This window comes from Pongo pygmaeus, chromosome 4, assembly GCF_028885625.2.
Source record: "Pongo pygmaeus isolate AG05252 chromosome 4, NHGRI_mPonPyg2-v2.0_pri, whole genome shotgun sequence".
Lineage (NCBI taxonomy): Eukaryota > Metazoa > Chordata > Mammalia > Primates > Hominidae > Pongo > Pongo pygmaeus.
The window spans coordinates 161,477,140-161,495,679 of NC_072377.2; the positions used below are offsets into that span (position 1 = coordinate 161,477,140).

Consider the following 18,540-nt stretch of genomic DNA (forward strand, 5'->3'; position numbering starts at 1 on the left):
TCCATCACCCAAGTAGTAAGAGTAATACCCAATAGGTAGTTTTTCAGCCCTTTGCCTTTTCTCTCTCCTCATCTACTAGTCCCTCAGTGTCTTTTGTTCCCATCTTCATATTCATGTGTATCCAGTGCTCAGCTCCCACTTATTAGTGAAAATGTGCAGTATTTGGTTTTCTGTTCCTGTGTTAATTTGTTTAAGAAAATGGCCTTCAGGTATGTTCATGTTGCTGCAGAGGACGTGATTTTGTTATTTTTTTATGGCTTTGTAGTGTTCTATGGTATATATGTACCACATTTTCTTTCTCCAATCCGTCATTGACAGACACCTAGGTTGATTTTTGTATCTTTAGTATTGTATATTGCAATGAATATACAAGTGCCTATGTCATTTTGATAGAATAATTTATTTCCTTTTGGGTATATACCCAGTAATGGGATTGCTGGGTCAATTGGTAATTGTGTTGTCAGTTCTTTGAGACATCTCCAAATAATGGCTGAACTAATTTACATTCCCACCAGCAGTGTATAGGTGTTCCTTTACTCCACAGTCTCACCAGCATCTGTTGTTTCTTCACTTTTTAATAATAGCCATTCTGACTGATGTGAGATAGTATCTCATTGTGGTTTTGATTTGTGGTGTGCAGCATTTTTCATGTTTTTTGGCCATGTGTATGCCTTCTTTTGAGAAGTGTCCTTTTATTTCTTTTGCCCACTTTTTAATGGGGTTGTTTTTTGCTTGTTGAATTAAGTTCCTTATAGATAATATATCTTTGTCAGATATTAGACCTTTGTTGGGTGCATAGTTTGATAATATTTTCTTCCATTTTGTAGACTGTCTGTTTATCCTGTTGATAGTTTCTTTTGCTGTGCAGAACCTCTTTAGTTTAACGAGGCCCTTCTTGTCAATTTTTGGTTTTGATGCAATTGCTTTTGAGGACTTAGTCATAAACTCTTTCCCAAGGCCTGTGTCCAGAATAGTATTTCTGAGGTTTTCATCTAGAATTCTTACAGTTTGAGGTCTTCTATTTAAATATTTAATCCATCTTTAGTTAATTCTTAAATATGGGGAAATGTAGGAGTCCAGTTTTATTCTTCTGCATGTGATTAGCCAGATATCCCAGCACCATTTATTGAATAGGGAATCCTTTCCACATGCTTATTTTTGTTGACTTTGTCAAAGATTAAATAGCTGTAGGTATCAGACTATTTCTGGTTTCTCTATTCTGTTCCATTAGTCTACATGTCTATTTCTGTATGAATCCCATGCTGTTTTGGTTACTGTAGCCTTAAAGTACACTTTGAAGCTGAGTAATGTGATAGCTCTGGAGTTTTTCCTTTTGCTTAGGATTGCTTTGGGCTCTTTTTTGGTTCCATATGAATTTTAGGATTTTTTTCTAATTCTGTGAAAAAATAACATTGTTAGTTTTTAGATTACATTGGGCAGTAAGACCATTTTAACAATATTGATTCTTTCATCGATTGATTCCATGAGCATGGAATGTTTTCCCATTTGTTGTGTCAACTATGATTTGTTTCAGTTGTGTTTTATAGTTCTTCTTGTAGAGATCTTCTTCTTCCTTGGTTAGATGTATTCCTAGTTATTTTATTTTTGTTTGTGGGGTTGCTTTCTTGGTTTGGCTCTCAGCATGAATATTACTCGTGTATAGAAATGCTATTGATTTTTGTACAATGATTTTATTTGTCTTTATTGAAGTCATTTCAGTCCTAGGAGCCTTTTGGTAGAGTCTTTAGGGTTTTCTAGCTATAGAATCATATTGTTGGACTGGGTGTAATGGCTTACACCTGTAATCCCAATGTTTTGGGAGGCCAAGGCTGGAGGATCACTTGAGCCCAGGAGTCTGAGACAAGCCTGGGCAACATAGTGAAACCCTGTCTCTACCAAAAGAAAAAAAATTTTAATAGCCAGATGTGGTAGTGATGCATGTCTACAGTCCCAGCTGCTTGGGATGCTAAGGCATGAGGATGGCTTGAGCCCAGGAATTTGAGGTTGCAGTTAGCTATGATCACACCACTGCTCTCTAGCCTGGTGGCAGAGCAGGACCCTATCTTTCTCTCTCTCTCATATACACATATACACACATACACACACACATACACAGAATCATATTGTTAACCAAGAGAGATAATTTGACTTCTTTTTTTTATTTATTTATCTTGCCTGATTGCTCTGGCAAAGACTTCAGTACTGTGTTGAATAGAAGTGATAAAAGTAGGCATTCTTGCCTCATTCCACTTCTTAAGGGGAATGCTTCCAGCTTTTGCCCATTCAGTATGATGTCGGCTGTGTGTTTGTCACAGATGGCTCTTATTTTTTTGGGGTATATTCTTTTGATGCCTAGTTTTTTTTTTTTTTGAGGGTTTTTCTCATACAGGGATGTTGGATTTTATTGAATGCTTTTTCTGTATCTCTTGAGATGATCATATGGTTTTTGTTTTTCATTGTGTTTATATGATGAATCACATTTATTGATTTGCATATGTTGAACTATCCTTGCATCCCAGGAATAAAGGCTATTTAATCATGGTAAATTAACTTTTTGATGTGCTGTGGGATTTTGTCTGCTAGTAGTTTTTTGAGGATTTTTGCATGTGTATTCATCAGGGATATTAAACTGCAGATTTCTTTTTTGTTTTGTCTTTGTGAGGTTTTGATATTCGGGTGATGCTGGCTTCCTAGAACAAATTAAGGAGGAGTTCTTCCTTAATTTTTGGAAGGACTTAATATCAGTTTTTTTGGAACAATTTCAGTAGAATTAGTAACAGCTCTTCTTCGTACATCTTGTAGAATTTGGCTGTGAATCCATCTGGCCTGGGGCTTTTTTTGTTAATAGGTTTTTATTACTGATTCAGTTTCAGAACTTGATATTCACTCTGTTCGGGGTTTCAACTTCTTCCTGATTCAACCTTGGGAGGTTGTGTATTTCCATGAATTTATCCATTTCCTCTAGATTTCCTAGTTCGTGTGCATAGAGGTGTTCATAATAGTCTTTGAGTATCTTTTGTATTTCTGTGGGGTAGCTTGTAATGTCACCTTTGTCATGAAAACATAAAAATATTTTCTTATGTAATTCTAAAGCTTGCTTTTTTTTTTTTTTTTTTGCCCCTGTTGTTCAAACTGTGATAGGCTGGACTGAGTCAGGGACCTAGAATGTCATAATTTACCTCCTTCATCCTTTTGAAATTTTTTAAAATGGTGTTTTATAGGAGTATATCTGACCAATTGAAAAGATGACCAATTATTGATAGATTAGCCCAGACCAGTGTGTCTGTGAATGCTTTATATTTGTCATTTCATGGGGCCACATATTACTCCATGCTATTGATTGCTATTGACCTTGGATATTGTGTAAATTGTTAATGAAATTGGTGACTAACTCTTCTGGTTTCTGACTTTAGCACTGGGCCAGTCTTACTTGGCCACATTCACACTGCTGTGTCTTCTAGATTTAAGAAAATAGAGTAATTTAAGTGAGGTTCCTGGACTTGTACTAGCAAATAGAGCTAGACAGACTCTTCAGGTGAAGCAAAAGTGGTCCATTCTTCAGTGGTAGCAAAATGGAGGGAAAAGAGCACTGTGCTAGGAGTTGGGCGCCTAATGCCAACCCACCGTAGGGGACAAGGGAAAGCTTCCTTTCACTATCTGCAGATTCACTAAAAATCAACTGACAGCAGGCAGATTGATGGCAAAAAAGGCATAATAAAAATTTTACTTTAATATGTATAGCACAGGGGGATTGTAGGAGAACAATTACCTAATAACCCAATGAGGTACAGATGCTTATATGCCTTTCTTCACAGGGGAGGGGAGATGAGGAAAATGTAGCATTTGGGGAGTAGTAAATGATTTTAGGGCAAAATAAATGGACCTGGGGAACATAGAATGGTCTGGGACAAAGTTTGTTGGGCCTGCAGAGCAGATAATGTCTGCCAAATGATTCTCTTTGAAATAGTGAATGGGACTGAAACAGAAAACGGTGGTTTGTGACAGAAATTGGTCCAGGTGTGTTGCCATACTTAGGTCTTTCTTCCTTCAGTATGAGTCATTAATGAAAACTCAGGGAAGGAACCAATGGTAATTGTTTTTTTCTTTCCTTTGTGGGGGGTCCAATCTTTAGGCAGATAAGGGAACTTCAGAAAATAGCTTCTTCCAGACTCTCTGCTGGTCTCCAAAGGCCTTAAATTTAAAATAGCAAGCCGGCGTGTCATATTTTGAGGTATTAGTTTCTGAGTCCTACTATCCCTCTGTGGCCTTGAGCTAATTGTGGAGCCCTGCTGTCTGTGAAAAGGCAGGGCACTTCTAGCTCTAAACAGCTAATCCTGTTATATTATTTTGACTCTTGGTTTCAAAATAATTTTAAAGTTAAAAAAGAGTTATAAAATGTATACAGATAATTCTCATCTGCCTTCACCTAGTTTTCTCCAAAGTTAAGATCTTACATATCTGTGGTATAGTTACCACAGCTAAGAAATTAACATTGTAGTCCTATAATATCATGCTTTACATGAGATTTATTTCAAGGAATGAAATCACCTGAATGACTTATAGATTTAAAAATATGTAAAAAGGACTTTAACAGAAAAGCTATTTGTTAAGAGGTGAATTTATAGATCTTTAAAATTCTCACTGCAGTTAAGTTGGAATGTTTTTATTGAGGGTTTTTTTTCTTTAATATTCTATACCCAGATTTTCTTGGTCTTACTTGTCAATAATGGAAAACAAATGGATTTAAAAGACCACAGCTTATTTAGACACAGACTGTCTTTTAAAATAGACAAGCAGAAACATAAATATACATGCTCCTTACCTCATCAAACGTGAGAACATTACATCCATTTTAAAACGCTTCTCCATTGGAGTAACATTTGCTTTCCTCAAACCTCTATCTTGGCTGCTAGAGGTTTTCTGTTTGTTCTTATTTTGTTGTTGTTGTTTGCTCGTTTGTTAACAAAAACCAGATTTAAGGCCTCTGGCATTTCTTCCTAGAAGATGTCGGTTAAAGGAGAGGTAGCTTCCTCTTTGCTACAGTTTTGGTTCATTGCCTTTTTTTTTTTTTCAGAGTTACTATAGTTACTGTATTTGCAGTATTTGGTTAAGATGTTTGTAAATAATCCAGAGTTGAGCTCAAATTTTCAAAAAAACAAAATGCTTTTCTCCAGACAAATAATGAGTGTTACAAAGGTCTATGCCAAACATCCATCTCAAGTAATGTTTACTGACTTTATTCCTGCAGGGTAATTCTGAAGTAAAGACACTTTGTTCTGGATTCCAGACTATACTTGAAATTATACCAGGCACTATGACCATCCCTTGAAATAAGAAAAATTCATCTTGAATTGAAATCGTATTTTAATAAATTCATGATCTTAAACAATGAATATCTTAAATGTTCACTTATTCACTGTTTTTTTTCCCCCCTGAAGTCTATATAAAGACAAACGGAAAAATCACTGATCTCAGGCTGTTCATGATCTGAAACAGGAAATAGGCCATTCAGTTTTGCATATGTATTTTCCATAGGAACAGAGGCTTCCTTTGAATACCTTCCTTACTCTAAAGATTCCTTTCAACTGTAAAGTTTCCTTGTAAGATTCTGATCCTATAAGAATAGGAAATAGACTGTGAAATCTTCTTTCTCAGGTACATGCCATGGCAAATGTTAAAAAAGAGAGAAAGTTATATAGACTACCCAAAGCTTGGAGGGAACCACGAAATATTAAGTCAAAATGTCTTTATAAAAGAATTCTTCATGTTCACACTCAGCTAATATGCTGATGTGGTCTTACATTACATAAAATTAATTACATAAAGTAATTTTTAAAAACCCACTTGGAATGCAGAGATAAAATGAAAACTCAAATAATTGATAGTTAAAGGGAATACAACAGAAATGTCACCCCTCAATACAATACCGTGTGATAATTAACATGGAGATGTGAACCAAGCCAGAGAATAGTGGAGAATTACAAAATCTACTTAGAAGCGTTAAGTAAAGTTGCCCAAAGGAGATGGCGTTTTGATTGAAAGAAGAGAGAAGAGAGAAAAGGTAAAAACCAACAAATAGGTCTTAGAATTCAAAAGGAATGGTTCTCTGGGGCCATTTAGCATGGGAGCAAACAGCCCAACATATTTCTGTAACTCCTCAAAATGTTACTGGGTATTTACAAAAATTGATTTTTGTAATGTAATTTTCCTCATAAAATTGTATTCTTTAAAAAATTGTATGATGGCAATTTCAGATATGGTTGCAGAAAATTTTAAAGATTGTTATAAATTTTAAAAATCAGTGCACTACTTAATTTAGAACTAAAAATTTCACTAATCTCAAATCTATTGAAAAGAGCTTGAAATAAATAAGGCATTACTCTGTTACTGTTTACTTTTCCCCATAATACTACCAGGGTTTAAGGACAAAGCAGAAAGATTCTAAGATACATCTGTTACTCCCACTATTATGCACTTGAACATCCTGTAGGGTTTCTTTTTGTTGTTGTTTTGTTTTTTTTTTTAATAGAAACATACTAAATCTGAACTCCTTTGGGAATGTGAGATTTAAAGTCTTTGTTTATCATTGGAAAACAAGGATTAGACAAAGCTTGCACAAGTTGACAAAAATGAATTTATTTCTTTAATTTTATGTTACAATGTCTATAGCCAACTAAATATTTATAGGCTCTCTGTGATTTATAAACTTAAACTATCAAAACAGTCTATTAGAGCCTTAGGGCTGAATTAATTAGAGGCTTGGTAATTCTCCCCACACCACTGACAGTTACAGTACCAAAATGTTGGATAAATAGTCTGACTTTTAAAAACATACAGGTTGAGGCCAGGTGTGGGGTGGCTCATGCCTGCGATCCCAGCACTTTGGGAGGCTGAGGCAGGAGGATCGCCTGAGCTCAGGAGTTCCAGATCAGCCTGGCCACCATGGTGAAACCCCATCTCTACTAAAAATACAAAAATTAGCTGGGTGTGGTGGTGCATGCCGGTAATCCCAGCTAGTTGGGAGGCTGAGGCAGGAGAATCACTTGAACTAGGAGGCGGAGGTTGCAGTGAGTCGAGATCATGCCACTGCACCCCAGCCTGGGTGACAGAGTGACTTTGTCTCAAAAACTAATAATAAATTAAAATTAAAATTAAAATTAAAAAACCGTACAGGTTGAGCATCCCAAATCCAAAAATCCAAAATCCAAAATGCTCTAAAATTGAAAACTTTTTGAGGACTGACATAAAGCTCGAAGGAAATACTCACTGGAGCATTTCAAATCTCAGATTTTCAGATTTGGGATGCTCAACCTATAATGCAGGTATTTCAAAATCTGGAAAAATCTGTAATTCAAAACACTTCTGGTCCCTTATTTCAGATAAAGGATCCTCATTCTGTATAAACATATATATTGAAAGTGAGAAAGACACATACGAAGAGACAGAGAGACAGACAGACACACGGAGGAGTGTATATTGAGCTTCTTAGCTGTGGGTACATGGTATATGGGGCAGTATGACTGATACCATTGTGGAAGAAATCCCTAAATTTTCTCCCTTTTGAACAGTTTGCAAACATGTTCTGTAATTGTCTTCCTCTCTACTTCTCTCCCTTTCCCCACACACCCCAGCAATCCATGTACTTAAAGTTTTTAGTTTTGTTTTGCATTTATAGGATTAATAATTATTTGGTCATAAGCACAAATACTGAAGTGGTTACAGGAGAAGTAGAAAACTATAGTGGACCAAATAACAGCATAGTTATTCAATGGCCTTACAAAGTAGAATCGTGAACAGCATCCATGTTGGTCAGTAGTCTGTACTTTGAAGGCATCCTGCCCTGGGTTTGAATTTGGCCTAAATGCCTATCTGCTTTGTGAATTTGGGCAAGTCTCTTAAGCTCTCCTAGGCCTAATGCCTAGAACATAGGACAAGTTCTGAACATAACCTCAACAAATATTAGTTTTTTGGAGGAAAAGGCAAGCAGCTGTCTTTCATCAGGGCTCAAGAACTCAGACAGGAATTCTGAGAGCTTGGAATGTCATCAACCAGTACAAAGTTTGTATCAAATCATGGTAACCAACAATTCTCTTTCAATTAAGGACAAAATAACTACTGTGCTTACGTTTACTATTAACAACATGCACATAAGAAAGGATATTTCAAGTAACAGAGTTCACGTAACCTTAGAATAAAATACAGTTCCATAAATCAGATCCATTGAACTATATGAACATATTAACGTGTCATTATGTTGCCTCTATTTTTTCAATTTGCCCAAGACTCAAGTGACTTAATCACAACTGTCCTCATTGCATGTTGTGTAGTGCCTGCCCAGAAAACAGGAGGGTCCAAAAGCCGCAGACTAAGGCATAATGTGATCCTCTTGATTTTAAGGTCATCCTGTTTGAATTCCTCAAACTGACATGCAGTTGTCTCTCTTTCAAGACTAGTTAACCCAAATATGTATGTTCCTTTTCTCCTTTTCTTTCGTTTCCTCTTGTATCCCAACATTCTTCCTTCCCCTTTTCCCTATTAGTATCGTACTGTAGTTTGAATTTAACTACGTATTTCATTTTTCTCCCTTATCCCCAGTATTTCTCCAGTATGCCCTTTTCATCCTAGAGTTCTCTTAGAGTATAGAAGGCAAAAAAATGGGGCAAAATAAAAGTGATGCTTCAATATTTGAGCCATTTCCATCTTCTCCCTTGATCTATTTATCAAAAACTCTTTTACAAATGTGACAGAAATTATATTTTGAACAAATTAAACCTATGTGTTGTATATTCATCTTCTCTGTACATTATAGCTCTTCCATTAGAGACCAGGGAAGGATACACAGCAAATAACATCAAAGGGGAAAATGAGGCAAGGACGTAGGGAAGTTCATTCAGAAAGCAGGAAGAAGTTGAAAGCCCATCTCTTCTGTTACCTGGTGAAGTGGAGGAAGAAGATGGGACATGTAGGAAAAGCAAGGGGTGAAATGTGTGCCCTGATGATGTCTCTCCTCTGAGTCATGGAGGAGGGAAGCCAGTTAGATAGAGTTTAAGGAAAGTCAAAAGCAAAGGGTCATTGCATATTTTCAATTGAGACTCTAAGAGAAGGCCAATTGCAGGGTGGTCCCATACCAGCTGGATTGTTAAGTGGCTGGAGAGGAAAAAAGGGCCTGGGTCAGCACTCTTGAATCTCTTTCAACTCCTAGAGGAAGGGTGAATGGTTTGTCAAATGGCCCACATGGAGTCCTGTCAAGGAATGCTAATGGACAACTGGTGGTGAAGGCTGGCAGGCTTCTAGAGAGACATCCTGCAATACGGCCAAAGGTTCAAAGTAGATAGTCCAGCTTGTGGGTGGAGTGGGAGGCATACCCAAACCTCATGGTCTACCCACACCATTTGCAGCTGATCGCCAGTGGGCACTGAGTGGGTCCAGAGATCCCACCACCAAATCCACTGCAGACTTCAGCACAGACTGTTAGCCAGACACTAGATGCTGATTAAACGTACATTTCCTGGAATCTGAATTTTCCTTATTCTTGTCATCAGGAGGTCACATAAGCCCCCTCCCCTCTATCTTGATAATGATATCCTTAAGAAGGAAAGGAAATTTGAAAGACTGATTATTTATCTTAAAGAATAAATGTAAACTTTTGGATCACAGAGAGGTTGACAAAATAAACTCAATTTAATTTTTCCCCACAATCCATATAAGGATAAGCAGTTTGAAAGAAAAAGTAATTCGGGTAAGGACAATAAAGAAATGCCATTTGCTTTGCATGGATAAAGATGATTTGTCAAATGACCAGCCTTCAAGACAGGGTATTATGCCAGTCATAAAGTATCTTATGTGACTTTGTCGAGCTTTAAAGGCCATAATTCTTCTCCTCAGTATCATATAGGAAGCACAAATATGATCAAAGGAAAAATGAAACACTTTCAGAATCCATTGTTAGGCACCTGCTATTCATGATTTTCATTTCTCTGTAGGTCTTGAACCAGGATCGAATGGAACTGTGGTCCATAACTGATGCTCTAAACACCCTCCCCAAAAGTAGTCCTAGATTTTTTTTAATCTTTTAAATTTAAGTAGGTATTGGGGGAAATGTCTTGAGTACCAAAACGTTTCACAAGCCACTCTCAAAATCATGACTAGACATTACTAGACCATCTATGAAAGCTGGAGCTTTTAGCCATGTGCAGTGATTGTCCCTGTCATGATCAGCCCGTTTTCACCTGAATTTGAGAGGGGCAATGTGACAACATCATTCTCATCATTCCCAGACAAGTGAATTTTACTTAAAAATTAAAATTATATTATCTAGATTAATTTTAATGTAAAGGATTAAAATATGAAAAAACCCAAAAAGATAAAAATCATAATGAGAGGGTATAAAATTGTGCTTTTATCCATGTGGTCAGGACGGACATGACATTTTAAAAATAAATGATAATCTTTCAGCTTTTTAGAGCAGAATGGGCAAGTGTGTTTATTTCCCGAAATTCCTGAGTTGTGGCCATTTTCTTCCTCAAACAGAGTAATGTGATTTTATTATTGTTTTTAACTTGATTAAAATGTCAGCCACTGTCATTTATTATGGAAAGTGTATAGGGTATATTCTGTTATTCTTCAGCAACACACAATTGCTTTCAACTCTTCCTTTTTTTCCCCTCAGTGGGATGCCCCTGCTGGGTGTATAGACAGAAAATCTTGCTTAATTACCCCTTTCATGATCCTGGCTTGAAGCCAGCCTTGTTTTATTCCACTTATATAACCTTTTCAAAACAAAGAGTAATGGGAGTTCAGAGGAACAAGCTGACAACAGTTTTTACCTGAAATAAGTTGAGAACCAGAAAGTACATTTTTAAAAAATATCATCCAAAAGGGTTCTTATTTTTTCCTCGATCCGGAACTTTCCATGGTTTATTAGAATATAATATGAATGAGAATAAGACAATCAGATCTCAGGGAAAACTAGATAAGCCTGCCTAATTTCCTGGCCATGGGCTGTGTGCCATGTTGGGCTAGATGTCGCTTCCTTGTTTGCTATCCTTCAGTGGCTGTCACTAACTTGAAGGTAAAATTTCAAAGCAATAGCATTCATATACAACCTTAGCCATTGGTCAAGTCATATCCCATTACCCTTTCCCCCTCCCTTCACCTTTTCTTAGTTGTATTTCTTCCTCTGCCCTTTCCCTATTTTCCATTCTTTCCACTAAGCATGTAATTACTGCTGTCATATTTTAATTTCCAATGTTCTTTACACTATGGTGGTTTCCTTTTATAGCATCCTGTATTAATTTCATAGAGGTACTGTCTTCTCTTTTCTTTTTGAGTCTATTAATAATAGTTTCTCTCAAGTTTCTTCTGTTTTCCACATTAAAAAAAAAAGAAAAAGAAAGAAAAATTCAGGTCTCTGGCTTTCCGATTGGAGCTTTATCAAATGGTTGGTGATTCATGGATGTCTATTGATTCTTTTTTTTTTTTTTTTATTTGAGACAGAGTCTCACTGTGTCACCCAGGCTGGAGTGCAGTGGCGTGATTTTGGCTCACTGCAACCTCCGCCTCCTGGGTTCAAATGATTCTCCCGCCTCAGCCTCCCGAGTAGCTGTGATTACAAGCTCATGCCACCACACCTGGCTAATTTTTGTATTTTTTTAGGAGAGAAGGGGCTTCACCATGTTGGTCAGGCTGGTCTCGAACGCTGGACCTCAGGTGATCCACCCACCTCGGCCTCCCAAAGTGCTGGGATTACAGGCGTGAGCCACTGCGCCCGGCCCTATTCATTTTTAAGAATGAAGCAGTAAGAGTCTGCTGGAAAGTTTTGTGTACATAGATGGGACTTATTGGGTGGCAGGCTTCTAGGTAGAAGGATGAGCTGGGATTTTTAGGTGGATGCTCTGTGTCAGTGCATTTTGCATTGCCATAAAGGAATACCTGAGACTGAGTAATTTATAAAGAAAAGAGGGTCATTTGGCTCACAGTTCCACATGCTGTGTAAGAAGCATGGCACTGGCGTCTGCTTGGCTTCTTGTGAAGCCTTGGGAAGCTTTTACCTGTGGCAGAAGACAAGAGGAGCCGGCATGTCACATGGCAAGAGAAAGGGAACAAGAAAGAGACGCTGGGCTCTTTAAAACAAGCAGCTCCCATGTGAAATAATAGAGCGAGAACTCCACTGTGAAGGCACAGTAGAGTTTATTTATTAGGGACCTGCCCCCAAGACCCAAACACCTCCTCTAGGCCCTGCCTCCATCACTGGGAGCCACATTTTAATATAAATTTGAAAAGGATAAATATCCAGAGTATATCAGACCCCAAGTGTCAGAATCTGTAGGTATTTTCTCTTCGGCTGGTCAGTTTCCCCAGAGAGAAATCCTAATCCCTTGCTTGGGATACATCTGGTTGTCAATATTGTTCGTATTGGAGTGTTGGAAGTTTCACTCTTAAATATGTAGGTTTTCATGTAATTCCATTTTTAGTCCAGCCCTGCTACCCTCAGCTGTCCTGGTATCACAGATTCCGGAGTTAACCTCAAGTCTTACACAGTGAGGGTGGTCTGGTTGCCAGGATGTACATGGTGAAGAAACAATCTCTAGGAGTCTTATGGTTTCCCACACAGACCTAAACAAATCTTCCTGAGTGCAGCCCCACCAGATGCTCCCAGCCACAGAGGTGCCTGGTAGCTCTGATTCCTGGGCCTGGCTATGAATTTACAGCTTGAATCAACCCACAGCTCTGTCTTCACCAAACCCACAGGCTCTTAGCTTTTAGCTTCCCGTCATCTGCCAAGGAAATTACTATTAGTTGCTTGCTTTTCAAGTTCCAAAGCATTATTGACATGTTTCTTCTGTTCTTACTTCTTCTCTCTCCCTTCGTCCCTTCATCCTTACGGGTTTGGGTCATTTTAGGGTCCATTTATAGCCATTGTAGGAGTGTTTCAGGAAAGAGCAGAGGTAGACAAAGGTGTTCAGTTCAGTGTTTAATCAGAAGTCCTCTGTCCCCTGTCCATAGGCTTTAGACATCCTGCCCTTCTCATTTGCTGTAGAGTGCCTTAGAGCCTTCATGTTGCTGTTCTCTTTTCTTGAAGCACTCATCTCTACTTTTTTCTAGATAATTCCATTTATTTTTCAACTCTCAGCTTAAATGTCTTTTCCTAACCTAAGGACACCTTTCTTGGTACACCCTAGGCTCACTGTACTTCCCTATTACACACATACGCAGTGCCCTACACTTCTTCATTTCTGGATTCATTGACTGAAATATCTTCCACCTTTGCCATTGTCTGCAAGGGGTTTCAAGTTAGATGAATCATTACAAATCCATTCCCCTCAGAAGTGTGTGTTCAGCCAGCATAAAGATAAGTAACTGTCTCCAACACATTGTTTACGAAGGAGGGCTGTCAAAGCTTTCCTGGGGTCTGTAGTTATGCCTAAGCACATATTTATCCCATGGCTTTCTTTTTTCTATTCATAATATATCATTTCCAAAAGAGAATAATCCATTCCTCTTTCATTTACTGAAAGCAGTTTTAAAACTTCACATTCCTTTTTTGTTCATGGGCTGTGCAATAGTCACGCTTCAGCAGAACTGTGCTTAATTTGAAGCCCCAGGCCTACAGTTCCTATTCATCTTCTCAAGCATGGTTGTCGTAATTCACAGAGGAATGCCCAGTCTTCTTTTACCCAGTTATACCTTTCATTGCTGCTTCCTATTCACAACGGAAGATGAGTTTCCAGTTCTTTGAGCTTTTTTCACAAATATAACCTGACTCGTTAATGATAATTTTCCTTTCCTGGCATCTGGGCTCAAACACACTCACTCCAGAATAACAAAGCATAGAGGAATTTTAATCCCTTGACAATCCAAGCACCATATCCCTAACCTTGAATAGAAAATAGATGCTAATAAATTCAGGGTCTTAAAAATGTGAATTATAGTCATTTCACACTTCGTGGCAGCTTCATGCTGAAGAAATAGCTTAAAACTTAATTACAATACTTGTCCCTTCCTTAAGTGCAGATGACATTATTCAGACAGATTTTTGCCATGACATGTGAGGAACAGAGTTTAGAAACTAATTAGTTATTCATGATGGAGAATATTGACTGTGTACTGATTAGAGAAAAGTGTTGACACCTTCCTAACATAATGCCTCTGTCTATTAGTGTATGGTTCTCCCTCTGGCCCTCATAGAATGCTCTTTGGGAAATGATGAAAATGCCATTCAGCCTTTGAATGCAGATATATGTATTAATAGAAAATGTGCCGGATGAGTGGGATTAAAATGGAGAGCAGAAGGCGTTAGGCTTCTTCTGATTGCCTACCCCTGCAAATGACTAGGCTGCTCTTTGATAGCCATTTGTGAGACACACAAACATAATGGATTGGACATGGCCCACTTTTGGCATTTGAAAAGCTATGACAATATATTCAATACTTTCATGGCTAATTGTAAAGCAAGAAGTCAGCTGGAAAAGGATGATGTATGAAGTATTCTCTTCCCCGTTACATATAATCCCATAGCGTGAGCCATGCAGCAACTAAGTTAAGAACAGGTAAAGGCATAATCCCCCTGTCTTTGTGCAAGGTGTGATGCTGTTACAAAAAGAGAATTTTCCTCTTTATTCTTATGCCTTAGGATGGCTCAAGAGTGACAGGGGCAGAGTCAAAAGTGAAACAACTTGATATAAGAAAGCAGTTTCTAATGGACTGAAGTGGTAAATGATCTCCCGTAGTCACGGACGTCCCATCACTGAGAGACTCAAGGCAAGGGGGGACTATCATAGCAAGACTATCATAGAGATGTGTCAAGCATCAGAAGGAGAGAGGATTTTAACTAAATTATACTCAGCTCTGCTCTCATATGAAGATTCTAAGACTCGGGCTTCAAGTGCTGCTCAAAAATACAGTTAGACCAGGAACCTCTCATTAAGTTTAAATTCCTTGCAATGCACTATTCCTTGAGTAGTTGAAGGACAGAATCTGTGACCAGCATGGACTCCTTTTTGTGCCATATACTATGGGTGTTTAGAAAACAATTCATATTTTTATAGTGGTTTATAAATTTCAAGAGGGCATTTTCACAAGTACTCCTCTAAGAATTTCCTAAAGCAGAATGGGACGCAGTGACTTCATTCCCATTGTATCGATGAGAAAACTGAGAGGTTAATGTGAAATACCTCTTGTTTGCCGTAATGAAAAGCGTATCCTTTCTTACAACTCCATAAGACTTTGAAGTGTTGGTGGGTGACCCAGAATCTCTGTGATGGCAGCACTTGGTAAAGATGAACAGAACCGTGGAGTCTGACTGCTGGACACCAGATCCTGCCTTTGTCACCTCCTAGAGTGTGACTCTGGCAAAATTTAAAATCCTCTTTCTGTCTCAGTTCCCTCATTTGTGAAAATGGGACAAGAACAGCACCAACCTCAGAACAAATTTTTGAGAATTAAATGACATAATACATATGAACTACTTCAAACATTACCTAGAATGTGGAGCTTAATAAATGTTAATTTCAGGGGCTTCATTTTTGAAGCAACAGATTGTTACTTATTCTTGAGAAAGGCCAAGGAAGTGGTCCCAGTGACCAACAATGTGCCTGTATCTTCTGCCTTATAGATAATGGTCAGCAACAGGTTAATAGCTTATTTTGTACCAGTCCAGATAATCAGGACAGCAATAAAACAAGGATGGACCAATTAATTTGCCAGGCTGGTCCCAAAATTAAAACTGAACTTTAACCCTGCTTGTGAAATGTTCTCATAGCAAAGGTATTTGCCTTTATATGGAGGCATGAGAGAGCCAAACTGTTCCTAAGGAGAGACAAACTCAGAAACTTAAGTACTACATAGACAGGATGAAGTGGTAAGCACTGTGGCTATGAATAAAAAGGTGAGTTTTGTAAGCATTCATACTGCAAAGAGTTTTTGAACTTTTTCTGAATTTAATTGCAGTATGGTGAGAGACAGGGTGGCAGCATTGTCTAAGAATGAAAAAGAATAGAATTTAAATATTAATGTTTAAAAATCTAACTCTAATACTATAGTGTGATAGTGACCAAAATACTTTACTTCCTGACTCCTTCAGCCATTTGTAAGAAGGATATGACCGATTAAATCAAGCTCCTTAGAGAATCAGACCAAGCAGAAAATCTCAGAAACAAGACGCCTTGTCTGGCTACGTTTTATTCCTGTTGCCAACTGCTGCCAGGAATCAATAGCTCTCTCTTAACCATAGCATGGAAATGAAATTACACATTAAACTCTAATGAGATTTATTTAATTTTTCAAATGGAATATTTTGTATTATCCAAGAGAGTGTCCATTTATTTTTAATACATTCATAAAGTTTTTGATCCTCCATTAAGTTGCGCCCTTATGAGTTATATTGTGTTCTTTTCCCTGAAAGCCATTTGGGTACCTATTTTTCATGTGGCTTGGGTAGACTTTTGTCTCATAACCCCAGGTTGTTGCCACAGAACTCCTGGTTCCTGCCTGCAACCTGTTGCTGGCCCAGATTAACCTCTAAGATAAAGTGACTGCTGTGTTTTCTTCTAGGAAAATTAATTATTTTTGGTAATAACAGGTAGACACCCTCTGTGGCCATTAAAAGCAAACCCCAGCAGTATTTTTCAAAGGGCTGGTGTCACTTGAACAGGCACTGTGAATGAGTTCTGCTGGGTAAATAGCACGTAGTCAAAATGCTGGTTCCAGGGGCTTTCTGGGGCGGCTCTTGAAACAGGGTTGAGGGCTTTAGCTTGGGACCTCAAAACAAAGTAAGCAATGCTGGCCTTGCAGTTCACGAACAACTCCCACATCCCACCCAAAAACCTTGATGAGCCCTGGGGATACAGCCTAGGAAGAAGGAAAACGGACAGCAGCCTCAGAAAGTCATTTCACAAGGTGAACCCATTCAGAAGGCTTTGAGATGACATCTGATGCCAAAATCTGTACATTTCAGCCGAATGGGTGAACTCTAGCTGAACTTGCCATGCTAAACACATAAATACCACCCAACTGAATGCATTCCGTACACAAATATTTGAATGCTTGCTATATGTCTGCCTATATGTGCTAGGGAATCAATGATGAGCAAGACAGATGTGGTCCCTGCCCTCGTGGAGTTTGTGTTCTAGCCAGGGAGACCTTAAATACCCAGGCAAGGTGATCAGCATTTATTGAGCACATTCCTGGGCCTACTATCAGTCTATTTCCTTTGTAAATATTATCTATTTAAACTTCTCATCAGGAGAACCTCCTTTGGGAGAAGGCTTTATAATCATCTCCATTTTCCAGATGAGGAGTCAAAGACTTATAGAGCTTCAGGGGCATGCAGGAAGATGTTGAAAGAGCCATCCCATTACTGGGTATATACCCAAAGGATTATAAATCATGCTGCTATAAAGACACATGCACACGTATGTTTATTGGGGCACTATTCATAATAGCAAAGACTTGGAACCAACCCAAATGTCCATCAATGATAGACTGGATGAAGAAAATGTGGCACGTATACACTATGGAATACTATGCAGCCATAAGAAAGAATGAGTTCATGTCCTTTGCAGGGACATGGATGCAGCTAGAAACCATCATTCTGAGCAAACTATCGCAAGGACAGAAAACCAAACACCGCATGTTCTCACTCGTAGGTGGGAATTGAACAATGAGAACACTTGGACAGAGGGTGGGGAACATCACATACCGGGGCCTGTTGTGGCGTTGGGGGAGGGGGAGGGATAGCGTTAGGAGAAATACCTAATGTAAATGACAAGTTAATGGGTGCAGCACACCAACATGGCACATGTATACATATGTAACAAACCTGCACGTTGTGCACATGTACCCTAGAACTTAAAGTATATAGATAAAAAAAAAAAGAGTCTGGTGGAGAAAATTTTATATTCGCCTGACATTAGCCCATATTCTTCTTGCTAAACCCTACCACCATGCAAAAGGAGTCTGCTCTCAGCTAGGGGACAGTAGGAATCTCAGTGTCACATTGCATTTCTTATTATTTCTATTGCATTCATTTAGGAAGGTTTTCAGACTTCCTGATTAACTAGAAATAGCCAGAAAGAGTGAAACACCTATCTCCATGGCCTTTTGCATCATGTAATTATTATGTATTTGCTTGCTTTATTGTTCATCTGATTTATTGGGTTGTAAATGCTAAGCCAGTGATTCCCAATGTTTGTTTCATTTGGGGACCAGCTGGGGAGTGTAAAAATAATCCTGATTCCTAGTCCACATCCCAGAACAATTAAGTCAGAATCTTTAGGAGTGTGACCTAGACATCAGTAGTATTTAGAACAGGGCTGTGGTGCCAGATGATACCGGGCTGTGGCTGAGGTTGAGAACTGGGTCCTAACAGCACAGATCCTGTGTCAAGTGCTCTCATCACCAAACACACTGATATTGTAAGCTGTGAAATAGTGCCCAGCATATAATTGGGCACCTAGTAAATGTTTGTTGAATAAATGGGTAGGTAGAGAGACAGAGGGATGGGTGAGTGAGTGAACAAAGAAACCAATGATTGCAGCAGTT

At 38.4% G+C, this 18,540-nt stretch overlaps 1 protein-coding gene across 11 annotated transcripts in view; it reads left to right on the forward strand.

Moving 5' to 3' along the window:
• SGCD (sarcoglycan delta) overlaps window positions 1–18,540 on the forward strand; it is a 1,056,619-nt gene that overhangs the window by 946,918 nt on the left and 91,161 nt on the right. The gene's annotated exons all lie outside the window — the stretch shown is intronic.